Below are 18,278 nucleotides of genomic sequence, written 5' to 3'. Positions count from 1 at the left end.
CAACTGGGATTCCAAACCTCAATTCTTAGCATTTTAGTTGCAACTGGGACTCCAACCCTTTATTTATGTCGACTTTATTTTAGTATCATTCGTTTGAAACATTTTAAAATTTACTTACGTTTCTGTAGTTTTCGCACTGTCCGGTTGGATCTCGTCACTACACCGTTGGCAGACAAAGTCGGACCTATGTCGCCGGCCCAGCGAAGAATTTTGCTTCCTGGGTCTTTCTTTCCAGGTCCAGTTGACTGGCCGTGCACGGATTCAGCGCGTCTTCCTCTGCCTGACAGCGGTCGGTATGAGAGATCCCGGGTTTCGGCACCAAATGATAGGTAATTTCCTAGAACCTACATAAAAGAACCACAGACAACGTATATGAATTTTATGACCAAGCTTTTGCAAAAGGAGAAGAACTCTGTCAACTGCTCCTCCTAGCCGTTCACAGAGCATTCTGAAAATCTTTGGGTACAGCTTGTCTTTTATTATCAAGCAACAAAGAGGGAGGATAGGCAAGATAGACAGCAGAGGAAAAACAGCAAAGGTCGTAAAACAATTTACCTAAACAACTAGCAACCCAGTTCCAGATGCGATATCTGATCTATGGTCTGAGCCTGGTTCAAATCTCGGTCAAACTGTTTCACATGAAGATGAACAGGCAGTTGTGACCTCCAGGTCACTTACACTAAAGAAGAGAACACTTTAAACTGACTAACATTAGACTGAATATGAACTAAAGTAACAACAAAATGATAATACCAAAAAATCTCTATCAATAATCCTTCCTGTCATTGATTCTCTTCTAATGGACACTGCGCTTTAAGAAGTAGACTTGGATTAACTGCTGACAATTTCATAATCTCAGTTTGAGGGAAGATTCTAACCAATTTTTGATGTACAAATATATAACCAATTGTTTTTTCAGTGTTGTCTCTTATGATTCACTTGATGGGTCACTTGATGAAAAGAATAAAGATGTTTAGTTAAATTACGAGAAAAAATATCAACAATAAGGAAGCAAAGACACTGCCATATAGCTCTGGGGTAGCTATGGCTTCTACGAATGAGCTAGGAAATAAACTATAACATGTTACAAAATCAATGTTTAAAAAATGTCGCTATTGTTTCTGTGGATATCTAATTGAAATATCATACAATTTGAGGGAGATGTGTAAAACAACAGAGTTGATCTTTTTAAACATTTTATTTTTTAACATCATGGCTCTTCAACATTTATGTCGGCTTTCAGGGATTATTCTTTGCTTTGAGATCTGTTTATGGCATCTTCGATCTTCCTTTGAGTTTCAGCCTCTGAAGTCAGGACAAATTCGGTGTAATTTACATGTTTTGATGGTTTTACTGATTTATGTAAAAAAAAACACAAAAAAAAAAACAGGCAACATACCATTTTAGACCAATAAAAGTCTTTCTGATTAGTTATTCTTGAGATCTTATTGGATGTTTTACGGAATCAGATAGTATTTTTTCAAAAACTTGTAGTTCTTTAAACTTATCGTATTGTTTACTTCCTGGTTTGGTAAAGGGGTCCAAAAAAACCTCGCCCACAGAAATGTCTGTCTTTCCCAGCTGCCAGCACAAGTTAATTTAGCCACCAGTTAATCCATAACACCAGCCTCTTAATGGCAGCACCGTTTTTCTTTAAGTGTTTTGTAAGGTAAGTGCTTAAGTAGAGTGGGATACTTTTGAAAAGTTTTATATAAAATGCACCAGAACACAAAGTGAATTCTACACAATCTTTTAATAACAATTTCCTTTAAAACATTTCTATTTAAAAAAAAAAAACTAAATTCAATGGAACAACTGTCCTTGTCCAGTTTCACACTCCTTTTAACAGGGCCAGGAGTCATTTCTTGCCCACTCAACAAACTGCCCACTCCGCAACAGAACCAGACAAGCAGCCCAACCAAACAACGACAAGACAGCAGTGTCCAGAGCGCTGCAGCTCCAAAATGGCGCAGTTAATCAGGTGCCTGTGTAACCTCGATAATCGTGAATGGGTACTAGCTCAGTTCAAATCAGTTCTGCGTTGTGTGAATAAGGGCCAGGAGACAGGATGAAATGTAACATTGTTTATCTGTACGGAACAAAATATGGACTCAGGAATCAGGTTCATCACATCGCGCCCATCTCTCATGCACTAGCTAACAGCATAATTTAATACATTTATATTAGACGGAAATACAAAGAAGTAAAACAATATGTACCTATACAGAACAGAATATGGACTGATCAGTACTCAGGTTCATCACAGGTACAGCACCTTACAAGGAATAGCATTTCATGTTAGCAACAAGCTAACATAACATTTTATTGGAGTGTTAAACTCCGTGAACCTACCTACTGCCCATCAAATCAAAATCAAATCAAATTTTACTTGTACAGCACATTTCAGCAGCAAGGGATTTTTTATGTGCTTTACATCATTACAAACACAAAAACAGAGTAATGCAACATTGAATCAACAATCAAAAACATTACATTAAGTCAGTACTTCTCAAATAGTGGAGCGCACCCCCATAGGGGGGAGAGAAATTAGGTACACCCTTTTGTCAAATTTGACAGGTGGGCGGGACTTCCGGGTTTGGGGATGGGGTGGGGCTCAGTGGGGGGTCTGGAAGTGCGTGGGGAGGGACTGAGTGGGGTGAAAATGTTAATGAATTTCACACCTCTGACCGCAGCGGGTGGTAGCTGCTATTGTAATTCTTTGCTGGGACATTCATGAATTAGCCAATTCAAATAGAGTAGGGGGTGCAGTTAGGGTTATAAATGGGGTTAGAGAATACAGCGCTCTACTTGTAGCATTTTCTACACAAGAGTTGAGCAATGTATGGAGATCAACGAATTCATCCTCTTACTGAAGGTGTTTGTTACTCCACAGTAGTAAGTCCCACCTACGTCTCACAACTCCTCGGACTCACTACTGTCCAGTTCTCTGTCTAACAGGTCAGGAAAATCCCCAAAACTTGGGTCTTACCCTAGAGGTAGTTTATGGAGGATTATCTAGTTAAACTGGGGACGGAAAGGACTCATCTAGCTCTAACTACCTTCAATCCAGAAGTTATGACACTTTTCAGTTGAGGAACAGTCAGCTGAGTAGCCCTCACAGCTGCGTAACCCCTACAACCACTCCTGTTAACGGTAGCTCCTTTCCTAAAATAACGGCACTTGTTAACGGCTAGATAGGGTTTAGTGACTTAGATTTAAATCCCAGGGTCATTATTCTAACACTTACCAGAGGAAAACACAAAGCCACCACATCTCTAGAATCATGTATGTTAACTTTACTGCAATCAGGAGAACCAATAATAATTAAGACTGACACAATTAAACTCACTGTCCACAATTCTCATTGATATTTTAGAATAGAATTTTATTAAGCAAGCTTTAGCAGGGGCATATGACAAGCAGGCTAATTTCCCGAAAATTATGAAATTGGTAAGAATATAATAAAATCAATTTAAAATCAATCACATCCTGTCTTCATTCCTATCCCTAACCTGTATCACTAAGTCTACTGAGCGAGGCTTTGGGGGGAAGCAGGTCAGCTCATACCCGATGGCACTTGGTCTCGGCAGCTGTAATCTTCAGATATCCTTGGTCAAAGTCTTTGTCCAGCCGGAGCAAAGTCCTCTTTTGGAAGAGAAGAGGAGCAGAACTGTTTGTTGTCCTTCTAACATGCAGAATCTTTGTCATTAAATGACCTCCGTCTCTTCTCCAAGTCGGCTGCAGTAGAGTGGAGAGCGTTGGGTTGAGCCAGAGGAGTTGGTCGGATCAGGAACCAGGGTCGGGGCTGGTGGAACTCGTCCCTTCTTGGCGGCGTGAAGTCTTTGAGCTTCCCTTGGTCCCGGGGTGTGGTCCTCTGCTGATCTTCAGCCTGCGTCCTCTTGTTGGCTCCCCTTCTGCGCCGCGGACGAAGAACCTCTTTCCTCCCCTATCTTCTGGTTTTTATACCCTCTCAACCTAGGGCTGTCTACGGGGCAGGGCTACGTGACTTTAGAACCGTCCCACTGTCTGTGGAAAGTCCCAACCTTCCCCAACCATCACCTCCCTTGTGACTCACTTATGCCTCATTACAGCAATTCTCCAGTACTTCCTTTTTCCCCTGGCCATCTGTTTCTGGCCATCTGTTTCCCCACCCTGCTCAGTGTACTCCTTACAACACAGTTTATTCTGTTTCTCCATTCTTCATTTCGTCTTTGTAATTCATCACAAAACATAATCAATTTAATTCATCACAAAACATAATCAATGTGTTACTTTATCAACTTATTACTTCAGTATAATTCTTCCTCACTCATTATCTCTAATCTTTAATAATCAATGATCACTATACAACAATCAAGTTGTTACAGTTAACTCAAAAGTACAACCCTAAATTTCCATAATGCATTATAACATTTAACTGATCAAAAATACAGAACCTATATTTTGATTATACATTACAGACATTCCTTCTTTGACATGTGTATTATTATTTTATACTTGTTACTCTTAATCATCATTAAATCAATATACAAGATTTACTGTTATTTCTCAGGCCTTTATTCCGTTTTCTGCATGCACCTGGACAGATCTCACATTCTCATACCAGTTTTCACGACAAGGGTCAAGGACCATCTTCATCTGCACCACTTCTCATATATGAAATCCCAATATCTGTGTACCCGGAATCGAATCATGCAGAGGATAATGCTGCTGAGGGGTGTTCAACCTCTGATGCACCCGGTCCGGCGACTGCGTCTTCAAGGAGGCTCTTGACGAGTGGATCATCTATTCTATGCGAGACCCAAGTGTCAATCTCTGAGTACTCAACTCGTCCACAGGTTGCCCTTAAGAAATCTACAATTTATGTGTGTCGGGTACAGAGGTCGCCTTTTTTTTTGAGAAACTGAAAGAAGACTGGTCTTTGGAGCCTTACTGGCTTTGGGGGTCTTTCGGCTATGTTTTTCACTATGAAAAAGGGGAGCTTTACCTTTACCTTTACCAATTGGATAAAGATGTCAAACTAGACATCAGTGAGTGTAGGACAATGCTGGTTCTACCGCATGATGTCTGTACTCACAAAGTGATGGAAGTTGGGGATCGTATTTCTGACCTATTTTGAAACTGTCGTTCTTGGTGCGAGATGTTAAAAATTGGAATTTGAACTCCCTGTTCTCTCACAGGGGCCCACCCTCTTCTGAGGACAGCTCCACCCCTAGAGGGAGTGGTTGTTAAGGACACACACCCCTGCTGTATATATGAGCACAGTCTCAAGGTGCCTGACACACATTCTTTGTCTTTTCTTCCTGCCTGAGACTACCGTCATTGACCTGCGAGAATGGATAGAGCACAGAAGCCGGTGATGTGGGGTCCGTGCTGGGATGAATGCTCTCAATCTATAGGGAGTCTGTTCTCTCCCGCATCCCCTGGAGGCTACTACATGGGGCCATATCATTCACCTTCTCCAGCCTTGTACTCCTCTTCCACCTCATCTCCAGCGATCTCTCCTACACATTTTTTAATGTCTACCATGCCTGAGAAGAAGTATGGAGACTGGACCACTTCATTACTCAGGGTCGCAACTTCGTATCATTCAGGTGGATGCAAACACATAAATCGGCGCCCCCCCGAAGGAAGGTACATCAGGGTGAAGGAGCGTACAAAACATACGCTCGCTCTGCGCCCCTCCACCCCCCCGACACGAAGGTACGTGAAAGGTAAAACTCCCTACATTTACCCCGTTATGTGCGGAGCTTAAGGGCGCGCTGAAGTGTATGCGAACACATCATCGGCGTGCCGCTCCCTCCAGACCAGGTTTTGACGCCCCCTCTGGTGCAGCGCCCCTATGCGTTGCATGCGCTGCATGCCCACTTTTTGCGCCACTGACTCTACTCCTCAAGCGACAGCAGAACAGGAGGAGTTTGCAGCGCTGGTTAGCAGCTACTTCGGATCTTCACCGATGCCTGCCATACCTGAATACGGTACAGAGACTGGACTGCTTGAGTCTACCCTTCAACCGGCAACAGAGCAAGCTAGCGGCTTTTCCGGATTTCCACCACCCCCTCCAGCTTATCCAGTTTCACATCAAGATGAAGTTGATGGGTGGATATCAGCTACCCTCATCAGCGCTGTAAAAACAGCTCTTCTCCATTTATTCAACATAACCTGTTTGAAACACCTCAGAGAATCCTGATATGGCTATATAACGAATCATCCGAGCCAATGACAACATCAATGCCTGAAAATGCCTGAGAAGGATTATTACCAACTCCACTTTCCCCGCATCACACAATGACTCCTGACTCGACGTTTCATTCCAGCTGTTCAGAATCTGTTGAGTTAGTACAACATACAAGCAGAGGATCCTGTCGTCAAGATCATCGCAGAGACACTTTTACATGAAGTGAAATCGGCATTCAGGATCCAGACTGCAATTGCGGAAACGTATGAAGGCATGAGGACTGATGAAAAGCTCAAGGAGCTCCGCTCTGTTTCAGAGTTCTACTCTCAGGTGATAATTAACCACTCGTGTTGATCTCCATATAGTTTTTTTTCTTAGTTTAGCTATTATTCTTTAAATGTTTGATTTTGAATCTACTTTCTTAAATTTGTTTGAATGCAATCTATTACCTTTAAATGAAATTAAAGAAAAAAATAAATTAATTCTGTGTCCTCTAGTTTACTTAAACTGCGGTCATCAGAATAAGAGGGTATGGTGGAGATAAAGTTAATGGATGTTTATTACAATCCATCCCACCCTGGTAGCTTTGGTGGGGTCAAAAGGCTGTATATCCTCCAGACTACCAGGAAAACGAATATTGTCCAATCACCATTTTTTTTTATTCCAGTCTTTGTAAGGTAATAAAAGGTTTTATGCACTTACTTTGTCTCTTCCCATAAAATGTGTTATTACTGATAAATGCTATTTTTATGAATTAGAAAAAGGTACGTACAAAAGTCCCACCCCTTCACATGTGGTATCATTGAAAAGCCCTAAATGTCCTCTCCAGATTCCAAAAGGAAATAATTCAGTAGAATGCAGGGGGTGGGAGATATTCAAGTTTAGAAATGTCTTCTACAGAGGACAAAAATGAACTACTGGTAGTCAGGAGGATAGGGCAGTATGAAACTGGAAAGCAGGTTGCAATTAAAAATGTTCAAGACTTTTTATCAGAACAAGACACCTACACACAGCATAAACTTGCGAGAATACATTTTCCGAGAAACAGAGTTTTTGTCACCAGACCTTTAAAACAATTTCAATCGAATCTTTGTGACATGAAAAACTTAGCCGAACAAAATGATGGCTATAATTATTTATTAACCATCATAGATATATTTTCAAAAAGAGCTTTTGTACGTGCTTTAAAGAGGAAGACTGCTACTGAGTTAGCGAAGGCTTTTGAATCAGTATTTAAAGACAGTCAAATTCCAAAGAAACTGCAGACAGATGCAGGTACAGAATTTTTTAACAAAACATTTTAAGGCTTTAATGAAGAAATATGGTATTGTGTATTTTGCCACAGCTAGCGAGACAAAAGCCTCTGTGATTGAGAGGTTTAATCGCACACTAAAAACAAGAATGTGGAGATATTTTACTGCTAATAACACACATCGTTATATAGATGTCCTGCAAGACTTGGTGAGCAGTTATAATCATAACTATCACTTCAGCATTAAAATCACTCCTATGCAGGTGAACGAGAAAAATGCCTTTCAAGTATTCCAGAATCTGTATCTTAAAACCTCCAACAGCTACTGTAAACCGTCAAGGGGTACATTTAAAGAGGGAGTATCCAGGGCACGCGGTATGTTTGAAAAACGGTACGAGCAGAGCTTCATGGATGAAGTATTTACAGTCACTGAAAAGATACCACAATCTCCTCCAAACTCAGAGATTTGGATGATGAACCAATTCGAGGTACGTTTTACTCATACGTACTTCAGAGGGTAAAACTATGTAAAGATAAGATGTTTCAAGTGGAAAATTTTTTTTAAAACAATGCACTGTGAGAGGAATTAAGCAGGTCTTTGTACGTTGGAAAAATTGGCCTGAGAAATTTAATAGCTGGATCAGATAGGATGAACTTCAAGATATATAAGGGGGACCAGCATTACATCTTATACAGAACACCACCATGGAACGCACAGGAGAAGATGACGGGTTTTATGTCACTTTGCCAAGCATCGCAGCTCCAAATGTTTTTAAGAATAATACCATTTCAAGTTACCGTGTGAATTTAGCACAGCATATTAATTTAGGAGTATGGCAGATAGCTTTAACAGTGGTAACTTATCAACACAGTTGGCATAATGTCCCGAAAGAAATGGCCTACCAGGTAATGATGCAGCTAAAAAATGAGATTGAGTCTCACCTCAGACAAATATCCATCCATTTTCTTACACCCTTGTCCCTCAGTGGGGTCAGGAGGGGTGCTGGTGCCTATCTCCAGCTAACATTTTGGGCGAGAGGCAGGGTACACCCTGGACAGGTCGCCAGTCTGTCGCAGGGCAACACAGGACACACAACCATGCACACACACACTCACTCCTAGGGACAATTTAGAGAGACCAATTAACCTGACAGTCATGTTTTTGGACTGTGGGAGGAAACCGGAGTAAACCCACGCATGCACAGGGAGAACATGCAAACTCCATGCAGAAAGACCGGGGCCGGGAATCGAACCCAGAACCTTCTTGCTGCAAGGCAACAGCTCTACCAACTGCGCCACTGTGCAGCCCTTCAGACAAATAGACTTTAATATTTATTTTCACCTGAATATGCTTGAAAACAGATTATACTTTCAAGCAGATTGTCATCACCATTTGCGTTTTCACGCCCCGATCACTTACATGTTAGGGATGAAGCCTGGTGAGAGCCCTGAAAATATGTTACGAACGTGATAGTTTAATAGGTATATTTTTCATATTGGGCAAGCATTTATTTGATTTAGTATTTAGTTAGAACAATTCAATTGGTTTATGGCTAAATAGGTGCTCAAACTATTTTATTTTTTTATTTCATACATTTATGTCATGATAATACCCCTTTAAGAATGTCGCAATGCATGATGGGAGTTGAAAGTTCATGACCTGTGATTATTAAATTTTGGTGTTTCCGCCCGGTTCAGCAAATGTTTTCTGCAAAGAGAAGTGATTTTTTGTATGAAGAGGAACAACGTCTCGACAGAGCAACACGAGCGTGCTAGTGGCTAAGCTAAGTGGCTATGCGGCTAGCCAGACGACATCTACTGTAAAAGAAAAACAACCGATAAAGAAACGGACATGAAGATTTCCAAGCGGTGAATCAACCAAAGACAAAGCATCATAGACAGTGAGTGGGAATCTCTATTTGCCGATATTGAGAAGAAGCTGGTTACTCTGTCACGGGACGAGCTAAAGGCCTTAAGCGAAGCGATAGGCCTGTAGCTGAGTGAAGAGGTAAAGTCGTCATGTCGGTTGATAAGAAAAAAAATGCTGATTCACTTGGAAAGCGAAGATGCCACTTCTTTAGAGGACAGTGGATTATCGGTGTTGTTGACCAAGAATGATTTAATAGATGACATCTAAGAAAGCTGATACAAGTGTTTTGTCAGGTGCTGCGTCAGAGCGCACCACTGCTGAGCAACAAGTGGTCGTTGAGCAACCTCTGCTGGTACAAATCGGTACTACACCTTCAGTTTTACCACCGCAAATATCAAGCAGCTCAGTGAGTTCTGAAAGAGAGTCATCACAAGTCAAAGACCAAGTAAACTTGCATCCAATATACAGAAAGGATTTTCGGATTATTGGACAAATTGGTGATGTGGGACAAAAGGATAAACTGAACTTCACTAGTCTTGAAAGACAAATGGAACGAATACTGAAAAAAGGATACGATGAAGGAGAGATCGTTGAAGCAGTGATCCAAGCCATTGCACCTGATGTGAAATCAAAAGTTATCTAGAGAGTAGGTCAGAATTATCTTTGAACTCTCTCAGGCAAGTAGTTAGGACACACTTCATAGAGAAAGATGCAACAGAACTCTATCATGTTTTAACACGTGCAGTACAAGATCCCAAAGAAAGCTGGAAGCTAATAAAGTTATTTGTGACGCTATCCAAAATATTTCAACCCAAGTTGCTAACTTGACTCAGGCAAAAGTGAAAACTGAAGACAAAAATATAAAAACTAAGCCATACTATACAAGGGCTACCAGAAAGAGTCCCAGAAAATGTCGTCAATGTGAACAATCAAACCCAGAAGGAAAATGTACACACTGTTTTAAATGTGGAAGCAGTGAACATTGGGCTATTGGTTGTCGGAAAAAGAAACACTCAACAGTTAATGTCAACAAAATTGAAGTACATACTGCAAATTTTATTGACAGTGTTCCACAGAAAGATGTGCCTTTGTCAATAAAACGGGAAAAGACAACGAAACTAATAGGACGCAAGAACCTTGTCCAGTGCAACATTGGAGGTGTTCCAGTCACAGCTCTTTGGGACATGGGATCAGAAGTTTCAATTGTGGACCTAGACTAGAAAAGAGAACATCTACCAGATGCCGAGATTCGATCAGTAAAAGAGCTTTTTGAGGAAGGTATGTTGGATCTTTCTGCAGCAAATGGGACTGAGATGCCTTATGAGGGTTGGGTAGGACTTGAGTTTAGTCTTACAGAGAACAGAGAGAGTGAACCGTTAGTATCATTTCTTGTAAGCTCTCAGCCAATAAACAAGCCAATAGGGGGTTTCAATGTCATAGAAGAACTTGCAAAGTCCAACATATCATCAGACAGAACTCTTCCCAACAAGTTTTTGCACAGTCTTGGGTCAGTGTTAGACGTAGGACACAAAAAGGCAAAAGCAGTGTTCTCTGTGTTAAGTAAAGACAAATCTTTGTCAGAGAATCAAACAGTAAGGCTAGGGAGATAAGATGTTAGTATCCCAAAACATCAAATGTTCAAAGTAATCTGTGGAAAATTCAAGGAAAATGTGCTGAAGGGACAATATGCAGTTTTGGAACCAAATTAAAGCACACCATGGCCAGAGGGATTAGAAATACAGCAGCAACTAATAAACATACCAGCTGATGAGGGAGCTATGATTTCAGTTGTAGTCGAAAATAACACAGACAACGATATCAGACTACAAAACAGGATAATAATTGGTTCATTATCCACAGTGGATAACATACAAGATGTAAAAGAAGTCACAAAGTGAAAGTGGACATGCACAATCCAAAGACGTGAAAGTGACACCAGAAAATGAAGGAAAAACTGACAAACATGGGATCCACCAGTTGATGTTTCACATTTAACAGCAGAAAAACAAGACAAAGTGAGAAAAATGCTACGAGAGGAAAGTGATGTTTTTGCACAAAATGAGTGGGATACAGGATGCATACCTGATCTGCAGATGAAAATACATCTCAAAGACAGCATTCCAGTGCCAAAAACATACAATTCAATCCCTCATCATTTGTATCAGGAAGTGAAAAAGCACATTCAAGATCTACTCAGTAGGGGGTGCATACAGGAGTCAACTTCTTCTTACTGATCACCAATAGTAATTGTGAGAAAAAAAGACTCTACCATCCAACTTTGTGTGGATTATAGACAATTAAACGAAAAGACACACCCTGACAGACATCCCGTTCCAAGAATTCAGGAAATTTAGGAAAATCTTGGTGGAAATTCCTGGTTTACTGTGCTAGACCAAGGAAAAGCCTACCATCAAGGCTTTGTTAGTCCAGAAAGCCGAGCATGCACTGCCTTCATCTCGCCATGGGGACTTTATGAATGGCTGAGGATACCCTTYGGACTAACAAATGCCCCAGCTGCCTTTCAGAGGTATATGGAAGGTTGTCTAGGAGATCTCAGAGACGAGATATGTGTACCCTATCTCGATGATGTTTTAGKTTTTAGCAAAGATTTTGACCAACATGTGGAAAATGTGAGAAAAGTTTTACAAAGACAAAAAGAATGTGGAATCAAACTCAGAGCAAAGAAATGTGATTTCTTTAAGAGGGAAGTGTGTTACGTTGGCCGTGTCATTTCAAAAGATAGATATTGGATGAATCCAAAAGGAGTAGAAGCTGTGCAAGCTTTGAAAAAGTCAAATCCTAAAAAAGTCAGAGAAGTAAGATCCCTTGTAGACTTTCTAGGCTACTACCGATCATTTATAGCTGACTTCTCAAGAATAGCAAAACCGCTTTATGATCTGTTGTCACATCCAAAGACAAAGAACAAATCCTCAAAGAAAAGTTCTTCACAGTTGCCACCATCTCAGTTTGTGGAATGGACAACATTACAGCAGGAGGCACTTGAAAGGCTTGTAGACGCTTTATCAGATCCACCAATAATGGCCTACCCAGACCTTGAAAAACCATTTGTGTTAGAGGTGGACGCCTCAGAGGAAGGTCTTGGGGCTGTCCTGTATTAAAGGTAGGAGGGAGCATTAAGAGTAATAGGTTATGGTTCATGTACACTCACTCCATCTGAGAAAAACTACAAACTTCACTAAGGGAAGCTTGAATTTTTAGCTCTGAATTGGGCTGTCACTGAGCGATTTCGAGATTACCTCTTCCATGCCCCACATTTTAAAGTGTACAGTGATAACAATCCCTTGACATATGTGATGAAAAGTGCTAAACTTAATGCGGTTGGACATCGCTGGGTCTCAGAATTAGCTGATTTCCGTTTTACTCTGAAGTACAGGCCTGGTAAAGTCAACCGAGATGCTGATTTTCTATCTCGCAAACCTGCGGAAATGGCCAAAAATAATGTCAGCATGTATAGAAGAATGTAAAGCTGATGACATAACAGCACTACAGCAAGGACTCAAAGCGGATCACAGTGGTGATACTGACTGGATTTCAGCTGTTACATGCAATGTGGATGTACTGTCACAATTAACTGTTCCATGTACAACTCCAGTTGAGCCAATAGCAGTGAAGGACATTCAAACTGCTCAACAAGAAGATCGACTGACACAACCAGTAATCACAGTAAAGCAGAAAAATGAAAGACTTAAATACAGGGATGAAGTGAAAGAACCAACTGAAGTAAAACGACTTCTGAGAGAATAGCCTCATCTTTACCTGGACAAAGATGGAGTTTTACGACGAAAGACAAAAACTAGAAATCAACTTGTAGTTCCTGCTAAGCTCAAGGCATTGATTTATCAGCAACTCCATGAAGAAATGGGTCATTTAGGAGCAGACAGAATGATCTCATTGGCTAAAGAAAGGTTCGTTTGGCCAAAAATGCGAGAAGAGATTGAACATTATTTTACAAGAGTCTGCCACTGCTTGAAACAAAAGAAACCCAACTGAAAAACTAAAACCCCACTACAAACTATTACAACCTCTGCACCTTTTGTAATCTCGATTGATTATCTGCATCTAGAGAAAAGTAAAGGTGAAGTAGAGTATATTTGTGTAATAGTAGATCGTTTTACTAAGTTTGCGCAGGCTTATGCAACATCTAACAAGTCTGGAAAGACAGCTGCACGCAAAATCTTTGATGACTTTATTCTGCGATTAGGATACCCCGCTCGAATTCATCATGATCAGGGAAGGGAATTTGAGAATTAGTTGTTCAGAAAGTTGCAGAGTTACAGTGGGACACAATTTTCTAGGACAACACCTTACCATCCCCAGTCTAACCCAGCTGAACGTTTTAACAGAACTTTATTAAGCATGCTCAGAACACTGGAAGAGACACAGAAACCTAACTGGAAAGTCTATTTGAACAAAGTAGTACATGCATATAACTCAACAGTGCAGGAATCAACTGGCTTTTCACCTTTTTTTCTGTTATTTGGAAAAGAGCCAATCCTACCTATTGACCTATTGTTTCCAAAAGAGCTAAAGCAGTCACAGTCTCATCAAGACTATGCAAACAAATGGCAAAGGTCAATGCAGGAAACTTACAGCATTGCACAAGAAAACATGAGAAAAGCAAGTAAAAGAGGACAAAAGTATTACAACAGAAAACCTTGGAGTTCAGAACTTCAACCTGGAGACCAAGGTTTTGGACAAGAACAATCTGAAAGAGGAGGACCTGGAAAAATACATGCTTACTGGGAAAACAAAACGCATGTTGTAAAAGAAAGAAGAGGGCACGACAGTCCAGTTTATGTGGTGACACCATTAGATGGTGAAGGGAGGTAAAGAATCCTTCTTAGGAATGTTTTATTACCCTGTCCTTATCTTATTGATGGACAAGACTCTAAAGAACCAAAAGAAAAACACAACCAAAAGAGACAAGTAAACAGACAAACACGCCAAACCAAAGACCAAGTTCATGAGGATTCTGACAGCTGTAGTGAGGACAAGTATTCTGTGTGGATTGCCCGTCAAAGCCAGACTACCAACCTCAATCCACATGCCCCAGTCTTTCAGTCCAGAACAAATCAACCTGCAGAAGAAACACAAACTAGGAGACGTGTACAAAGACTAAATCAGTTTCAGGATGAGAATGATTCTGCTGACGTCAGTAATCAAGTGGAAAAGAGACATGAGGAAGAAGACATGCAGAACCAAGACACAAGTCAGAATCCGGACATGGATCCTGAGGATCAAGCACTTGAACTTGAAATGACTGAGGAAGACATCAACGCTTCTTCGGAGGGTGATCAGGAGGTGGAGTAGGAGCGACGTTCCTCAAGAGCACGTCAACCAAAATCCATCTAGTTATGATGAGTTAGGGAAACCTAGTTTCATATCTTGGAAGAAATAGGAATAGTATTTTGAACCATATCTAGTTCCAGTTATAGCTAAGGTTAATTGAAAATGTTTTATTATCCATTTGGTACAAAATATTCAGTTACAAGTAAGAGTCATCTTGCAGAAATGTATTTCTAGTGACTAAAACTACACTTAAAAGTTACTGATGCATTTACAGAAGGAAGTGAGTGTTTTATAAGATAACACAAAAGTAGTCTGTAAGAGGTCGTACTACATTCAAAGCATGTTTAATGTGGATACATTTAATAAGGTGGAATGGTAGACTTAGCCATATGTGACTTAATGGACTTGGGAGGCCTACCAATGTACCGATTATTTAAGTCAATACACTGAAACAGGAATATAAGTAAATGTAGTTATCCTGCATACATGCGTTTGTAGTCATTTGATGTGTAGTATTGGTTATTGCTTTTGAAGAGCAACGTGTAACTAAATGGTACCTGGATGAGTTCAACGTTATTATGTATCCTTATATAAGGATACATAATTTAAGTTTTAAAGTATAAAATGTTTGGAAAACATTTTATTATTTTAGTAGGGGAGGGTGTAGAGCCCTGAAAATATGTTACGAACGTGATATTGTTTAATAGATATATTTTTCATATTGGGCAAGCATTTATTTGATTTAGTATTTAGTTAGAACAATTCAATTGGTTTATGGCTAAATATGTGCTCAAACTATTTTATTTTATACATTTATGTCATGATAATACCCCTTTAAGAATGTCGCAATGAATGATTGGAGTTGAAAGTTCTTGACCTGTGATTATTACAGAGAAAGAAAAAACTACACATGCTGTATGATCGAACCGTGGATTGTGTTTAATAAAGTTGCACAAAAGCTAATTTGAGTTTCTTTTAAGTTCTTTTTAAGGGTGCGACAAATGGATCACTTTTGATGAAAAGAGCTCTCCTCATCTGATGGATATGAAAGCAGGTTTCTACCAGCTTTGTTGTTACAGCGATGTAGTTGAACAGCAAATAGTTGGGGATGCATATGCCCCCCTTCTACGTACAGTTAAAGTAGAAGGCAAGTTTGGTGATATAATCACCCAAAATTTTAATCCACCCCACTATCTCCCTGTATCACGAAAACATTGAGATACAATTTAAATCAGACCAGGATGTTCCCATAAATTTTACCTATGGAAAAACGGTTGTAAAATTACATTTACGACCAGCGCTACAGCAACGTACAGCGAGATAATATCTCACTAATTATACAGAGCCCTATATATCAAAAGGAATGAAAAGATTTCATTCATACTGCTTCTTCACCACAGTGCACGAGAAGCATATAAGGAGACATCAGATGAGGAAGAAATGTATAAATTTGTGAGAAATATGGCTCTGATAAATCCGAGAGATGACCCTCACCGCTTTGTACATTATTATCAAAGCCAGGTCGGCGGAGCGCTACCTGGTTTTTACGGATCTTCAGTCATGTATGGTCGGGGCATCGGGTCTATTTTTTCGAAATTATTTCGTTTTGTGTCACCATTAATCAAGACAGGATTTGCAATCGCTAGACCTCACTTGAAAAAGGCAGCCACAAACATTGCCTCAGACGTCACAGGTAAAAGCTATGAGTAAACTCTCAGGTACATCCGACCAGGATTAGGGATTATGGTTCTGTCTCGGAGAGCGAGAAAGCACCCGCCAGGAGAGCGTGTAGGGGGCTCACAAATACGTAAGGTCCATAAAAAGAAGAAATCAGAAGAGGACTTCTTCCTCTTAGCCTTGCTAAGAGGAAGAAGTGCTCGGAGCAGGGATATATTTCAGTGAAAAAAGTTGGAGAAGTATGGCGCTCTTGCACCAAAAGTCACCCAAATGCACCTTAGCAGAGCTGGATTTATTTTCAGCCCCCATGACCCAGCTATAAATTGAGGATAAAATCTATTCAGAAATTTTATCGCCATCAGCTCTTACCGATACCAATCCAATTGAATTTTTTATTCCAGGTGACGATGAAAAATATATGGACTTAAATGACACCCTGCTTCAGCTTTGAATCAAGATTACCAATGCAGATGGTAGTAACCTAGCACCTGATGCAGCAGTGGGACTTGTGAATTATTCTCTTAATTAAATTTTCAGCCAGGTTGACATTGTGCTGGGTGATCGGTTGATTTCACAGTCTAGCTCCACATATCCGTATAGAGCTGTCATAGAGACGCTACTCAACTTTTCTGAACAGGCATTAAGAAGTCAATTTAGTGCAGGACTTTTTTTTTTTACAAAGATACAGCAGATGAACTGGACTCGATAATAGTGGAAAATGGTCCAAATGCAGGATTACAAAAAAGGCCTTCCTTCACAGCTGAATCCAGAGAAGTACACCTTATCGGTCCTATTCATTCGGATATATTTTTTTGTGAAAGATTGTTACTTAATTCTGTGGATATGAGAATTAAATTAACAAGAGCTAGTGATGCTTTCTGTCTTATGGGACCTCATGATTCGACCTTTCGACTGAAAATACTAGGCGCTTCTCTTTTTGTGATAAAGGTTTCCGTTTCCCCAGCTGTTCGTCTTGGTCACACCTCAGCCCTGATGAGAGACAATGCTCTCTATCCTACTTCACATGTTCAAATTAAATCGTATTCCATCCCTGAACATTCAAGGATATGTACTGTTGAGGCGCTTATCAAGGTTAAGCTACACTCACATGCTTTCACACACTACATTCTCATATTTTCACACAAWGGCCCTGGTAAATGTAACRCATACAGAAACTCCTCATACTCCCGTCTCCCAGGAAATAGAAACTTAGTTGATGCAGAACTGACGTAAGACGTCGAATGACCACGGGGTACGTTCTTACAGTATAGTAAACGAATCTTCCCGTTTTTGATTAGATGCTGTATAGACTCGGTCACATTCACACCTAGTCTGTAAGGGTAAGCGTCTCCTTTTTTAGTGTTGAAAAAGAATAAAAAAGTAAATTCTGATTGCTCTGTGTTGGCTGATTTTCTGCTCCGTGTGCTGGCACATTTTGATCCATCGGTCAATTTTAACAATTGGTAGCAGAGGATGGTTTTGTGTTGAGACACGAGCAGAGATTGGATTGGCTGTTCAGGCGCAGCCTGCTGAATGCAGTGCTCTGGTGTTTGGGCCAGGATTGATCAGGATTGTTTTTTATGGAGTCAACGACTTGTTCAGGAACACCTTTTAAGATTGCTTCCCGGAACATTTCAGTTAGGTTGCTATATGGGCCTTTAGGATTAACTGTGGTTTGTTTGAGCCAGGTTTCTGCAGATTTATTTATGTATTCCTTCGGATTCATGGTATAGTCCCATTCANAGAGGGGGAGAAAGACAAACCTGGTGCTGCGGTGACAACCCAATCTGTGGCTTCGAGAGCTTGTTTAACCATGCCGCCCAACTCCTTAGCTTGATGCTCAGGGTGCAGAGAGAGTGAGATGTGAGGCACAGCTTCTTCAGACATTTCATACCACTGTAATTGTTCTTCTGTAAGACAGACAGCAGCAGCCACACTACCAGGAGCCACAAAAATATCTGAAATTTTTACCTCCCAGGTTGTTTCCTCCA

Source organism: Poecilia reticulata, unplaced genomic scaffold (assembly GCF_000633615.1).
Source record: "Poecilia reticulata strain Guanapo unplaced genomic scaffold, Guppy_female_1.0+MT scaffold_312, whole genome shotgun sequence".
NCBI lineage: Eukaryota > Metazoa > Chordata > Actinopteri > Cyprinodontiformes > Poeciliidae > Poecilia > Poecilia reticulata.
Note: the sequence above shows the minus strand (reverse complement) of the source record.